Genomic DNA, 6,196 nt, shown 5'->3' with positions numbered 1-6,196 from the left:
TCTATAGAGTGATAACGATGGTGAGTATGTCTCAAATGAATTTAAAAACTTATGTGCAACAAAAGGGATTAAACGAGAGTTGACGACACCCCATAGCCCTCAATAGAAAGGGGTGGATGGGAGGAAGAACAAAAGCATAGTAGGGGTAGCGAGGGTGATGTTGCTTGATTAGAGTCTCCCACCACACTTTTGGGTTGAGTCAGATGCATAGAATCTGGATGAATGGAAGAAGTGTGTGGCAAAGGCAAGGCGAATAATCCTTGAGGGAGTTTGAGACCACATTGTCTCAAGTCTCCATGGCAAGGAAACTTCGTATGCTATGTGGAAAGAATTGGAAGACTTGAAGAAAGACATGAAGAAAGATAAGTGATTTCATTTTCATGAGCTGGGCCATTTTGCTACAAACTGCCCACTCAAGAAGTCCAAGAGGAAGTCCTCAAGAGGAGTGGTGGGTGAGGCTTTGGCCTCTCAATTCGAATTGGACTTTTCTCTAATTGAATGCATTATTTCATCAATGATGGGAAGTGTATGGTACTTAGACATTTGATCTTCATTCCACATGATTGACGATAATGATTTATTCAATGACCTAAAGGAGAAAGATCTCGGGATGCATATCGAGATGGGTGATGACGGGAGGTATAGTGTTATTGGATTCGACACAGTTACTTTTCAAAGGGAGCATGGGGCTAGAGGAATAACTTGGTATCTGTTGCCATGCTTGAGGATAGAGGCTATCTTCTCGAAAGGAAAGGCATTCCTTTGACACATAGCAATGGGTTAGGTAAAGAAGATAGGGATTCGAGTGAAGAATCTCTATAAGTTGGAGGTAGAGGATTGTGTTTCTTTGAGCACGAAAGCAGAGATGGTGAAAAGCCGAGACGTTGGTGAGTTGTGGCACAAGTGAATGGGCCACTTACATCATAGGGCTTTAAAGATCATGCAACAGATCTCCACCAGTTTTCCCAAAGGTATGGTAGAGCAAGTTGATACATGCAAGGGGTGTACTTTGGGTAAATACACCAAGTATTCCTTTCACGATAGAGACAGTCGAGAAGATTCTATTCTAAAGCGAGTCCATTCATATGTGTTAACCATTCTCGACAACATCCACAGCCAAACATAGGTATTATGTTATATTTGTTGATGACTTTTATAAAAAATGATCGATATTTTTCATTCAGAAAAAGGATCAAACCTTAAAAAAGTTTTGTGAGTTTAAATCATTGGTGGAGAAAGAGTCGAGAAAGAAGGCTAAAGCTCTACAAAGTGATAACGGTGGTGAGTATGTCTAAACGAATTTAAGAACTTATATGCAACGAAAGGGATTAAACAGTAGTTGACGACACCCCATAACCCTCAATAGAAATGGGTGGACAAGAGGAAGAACAAAAGAATAGTAGGGGAAATGAGGGTGATGTTGCATTATTACGGTCTCCCACTACACTTGTGGGCTGAGTCATGCAACACAACCGTTTATGTTCAGAATTGTAGCCTGCATCATATACTTGGGATGAAGACACCAGAGGAGGATTTTTCTAGTAAAGGCCAGATGTTGGTCACTTTAGGATTTTTAGGTCATTAGTATATTTCCATGTGACGAAATATGCGCGGAAGAAGCTTGAGTCAATAGTAGAGTTGGGGATATTTGTGGGGTACACTGATACACCTCACAATGATTAGGTGTACTTACCAACCAACAAGATGATAATGGTTCACAGGGATTTCAAATTCAATGAGGAGAATGCTATACAAGTTTCTGTTGAGAGGGACCTTCATCTACATCCTGTTGAGCAGATTTTATCTCTTAAGGTTGAGGAGCTTCAGATTGATGTGGAGCAACCACATGTAGAGGATCCAACCATGGAGACATCCACTCAGACAGAGTCTTCCAAAGATGGGAGAAATCACACCGGAGAGGTGGATAGATTGTTGTCAGATAATAGAGAGAATGTGGGACCACCCACATCACAACGCAGACAGAGGAGGTTACCTGACAGGTACACTGGATACATGGCTCTTATGAGTGGATGTGATATGAAAAACCCATCTTCCTTTTAGGAAGCAGTGCAACAACTGGTTTGGGTTGATGTCATTGTGGAGGAGTATGACTCCATAGTTCGTAACAGTGTTTTGGATGTGGTCACGAGACTGGAGGATAAGTCTGTGGTGAGCTCCTGTTGGCTTTACAAGTAAAGCAAGCTACAAATGGTAGTGTGGAGAAGAAAGAATAAGGCTGGATTTGTAGCCCATGGCCTTTTGCGGGTAGAGCGCATTGATTATTATGAGACCTTTGCTCCTATTGCAAGGTACTTGTCGACCAGATCTATATTGGCACTGTCAACGCAGATGGAGTGGAAGATACATCAAATGGATGTAAAGATAACCTTCCTTAATGGCACAATTGAGGAAGAGGTTTACATAGAACAACCTAAAGGTTTTGAAACCTTCGACCGTGAGTCGCATGTGTGCTGTCTCAAGAGAGCATTATATTGGATAAAGAAGGCACCTTGTGCTTGGTACACCAGGATAGACAACTACTTCACCGCATTGGGCTTCATGAAGAGTTAAGCGAATCAGAACTTGTACCACATAGTGGTGGAAGGTAAACTGTTCATGATTGTACTTTATGTTGATGATATCATACTGGAAGGTGATGATCAACTGATCAAATCTTGTAAGGAGGACCTTGCAAGAGAGTTTGAGATGAAGGAATTGGGGCTCATGCATTACTTTCTGAGCATGGAAGTATGGCAGGTTGATGGGGAGTTGTTTGCGTCTCAAGGCAAGTATGTCAACGAGATACTTAGAAGGTTCCACATGGATAGCTGCAAGCCTATGGAGACTCCTCTAGCCAGTAACTGAAGGAAGGAGGATACTACTTCGGGAGAGGTAGTGGAAACTATTGTTTACACACAGCTTGTGGGTTCACTCATGTACTTGGTGAACACAAGACTGGATTTATGCTTTGAAGTTAACTAACTTAGTAAGGCGATGTTTAGGCCTACCAAGCTGTATTGGAAGGTGACAAAGCATGTATTGAGATACCTCAGGGGAAATTCTCACTATGGGTTATGGTATAAATGGACAGAGGGAGTGAAGTTTTAAGGCTTCACGAAGACAGATTGGGTGTGGAGTCCATCCAACCAAAAAATCACATCAGGAGGGATTTTCAGTATTGGGCCAACAACAATTTCTTGGTACAACAAGAAACAAATATCAGTTGCACTCAGTTTGGAAGAGGCAACATACATACATGTGAGCCCATCTGGATGAGGAAGATTTTGGTTGGTTTATTTGGTCAACAAATGGATCCGACAGTGATTTACTGTGATAATCACAGTTGTATCAAACTCTTTGAAAATCTAGTTTTTCATGATAGGTCCAAGCACATTGATATCTGATATCATCATCTCAAGATTGTGTACTGAGGTGGATCATGTTGTTAGAATACATTGCCACGAAGAAGAAAGATGCTGACATTTTGAAAAAGGCATTATCAAGATGTAAATTTGAGTTTCACAGAGACAAGATCAGGGTAGCAGATAATCCCTTTCTTTTTGAGAGGGAGTGTTGAGAAATGTCAACAAGAAATTCCAGTTTAATTTGTCCTTGAATTAAACTGTGAATTCAAATCTAATTCTATTCTCATAGAAACTTGTAAATAGTTAATTAAGTTTAATTGAATTAATCCTCTTAGGAATTTCAAGTTGGAAGTTTTTAGAAGTCATGTAAGTGTTCTCCCTAAATTTTAGGGGTCCAAGATGAGTTTATTTGAATTGTAATTAGATTACCTCAGTTTACTAAGTTATGGTCAGTTAAATTAGTTCTAACTGTTTGTGGAACTAATAGAGGACTAACAGTTATTTGGTGCACTAGTGCATCCACAAGTGTTACTCCAGTTAACTAAAGATTCCCTCATGAGAAACTCATGCATGTTAGTTTAGAGAAAGACCCAATTGAGACTAGAGTTCAAGGACAATGTACTATCTGTTGTATGATTTACTAATTTGTAAATATCATGCATGCAATCAGAGAAGGACCTATGTTTGGATTGTGCAGTTTTGGAAGCATGAATTCCCTTTAAATACGGGATATTCATCCTATGAATTCCACAAGGAAATAGGGGCTTGGAAGGTAATCGAAATTGGCTAAGTGTTGGCTAATAGCGGGCTTGTGAGGCAATGAGTTGAGCATACTTGTGCGGAATTGTTCTAGTGAGAACAAGTTTTGTATCTCCACTCATATTTATGATGTAATGTAATACAGATAGACGAGGTTTTGAGTAGTGGCTTTCCCTAGCAAAACTTATTATGTTATGTGCCATTGGCTTATCTTCTTCTTGTTCATATTGTTTTCATTGATCTATTGACTTTCATTGGTTGAAAGTAGAAGTAGATTATTGTCATGTGCTTTAGTAAATTGCATGAGCTTGTGAATCTACAAAAAATTCTACAAGATACCCCTACCTATTGACATTGTTGTGGCAGTTAGAATATCAAAGATTAAACACACAAGAGACACAATTGACACAATATGAAATCACACTTTATTAATAAAAAATGTTTTACAACCACTCAATTTATATGAACTCATGATCCTTCTCTCGCAAATTCAAGATTCAGAAACCTCTATTAACCTAATCCACTTGACAACTCAACAACCTTATCAAGATTCTAGATTTTTCTTCCTATCTGGACTCTTTCGTGTTTCTACCTTTTCACCTTTCCATTTCTACATTATTCTTACACCCCCCCTTAGTGTAGAAATGGAATTTCTATAAGTCCTAGTTTCTTTCTACACATTTCAAAGTTCATCTTACACTATGCTTTTATCAGTTGTCCAGGCTAATTTCTACCGCAGCCAAGTGTTTTCCTCCTCAATTTATACAACAACCAATTATGAGCTCCAGACAATGATAGTGCATGGTTTTCTATGTAATGATCCTACCAGTAGTCTCCAAAATTAAAAAATTTCTTCAGTGAGCTCCCACGAATCTTCACGAAGATTATTTCTGCTAAAATTTTTTTTTTACCCAGATCTCTTTTTAAATAGCAGCTCTACTTCAAACAGGGGGCTTTCAACTTCGCTCTGTTGTTTTCTACTTTGAAATGGAAGTCCTTAATACAAATAAGGTGATTGGTGCAAACATGGAGAAAGTATTGATGCCAAATGAACTTTTGATGTGAACGAGTAAAAAACTACTATAATAATTTGAAATTTTTACAATAGAATAGAAATTTAATTTAAGAAAATAGAATTTATTTATCCTTTTGAAATATATTGTGCATATTATTAATGATATCTTATTACAAATAGTTCAACAACTTGTAACCCATGAAAACTTCATGGTAGTGTAAAACATGATTAGAGTCTCACACCTAAAGAACATTCTAAACATCCAGGGGATGTTTATGCAACTTTTGTATGTTGAAAAATACCAAATATATGTCACATTTATTTATATTGATGATATATTGAACTCAATAATCACTATCCTTAGTGGTTTCAATGCCCTATTATTATTTATATTATGGGTAGTATCTTCCTAATTAAAACCAAATTTGTAACGATCATATAAAACCCTCACCCAATTCCGATTCCTTTACCATTATACCAAAATAATTCATACATTAATTTCAACAAAATTACATAAGCAATAATGCAAACTTCAAATGCCAAATAGTGGATTTAGACAATTCCAACATAAAAATAATGGATCCCCACATATTATGAAGAATCACAAATGAAAAATGAGGGGAGGGGGACAGGGAGGGGAGGGTTGGGATTGTTGTAGCATCAACACTATTTCACTTTCAAATTAATGTTGTAAATATGTAAAAATTGACATGCAAAAGTCAAGAAAATGACAATTTCAAAATGGATTTTCTTTTTTTTGTCACTTAGAAAAAGTGTTCACAATTTTCTATGCAATAACTAATGGACGAAATAGTATAGTAGTGATTTTTCATATAACACAATGTGACTAAAGTCCATGATTACTACTTTTCAAAAAACAATTTACAAGTGGCCATGATCTTCAGTCACAATAGTCGCTTATGTTCCATTTTAAGATGGAAAAAGAAAAGAAAAAATAAAATCATATTAATGTGTCATATTTTAGGAAAAAATATATATATTAACTAAAATCAACTTTATTTCTATCTGAAGTGTCAAAAGTTTTATATCATTGGTC

The sequence above is a fragment of the Pinus tabuliformis genome, chromosome 7 (assembly GCF_031772625.1).
Source record: "Pinus tabuliformis cultivar Carrire ecotype Pingquan chromosome 7, CPIR1, whole genome shotgun sequence".
Classification (NCBI taxonomy): Eukaryota; Viridiplantae; Streptophyta; class Pinopsida; order Pinales; family Pinaceae; genus Pinus; species Pinus tabuliformis.
Note: the sequence above shows the minus strand (reverse complement) of the source record.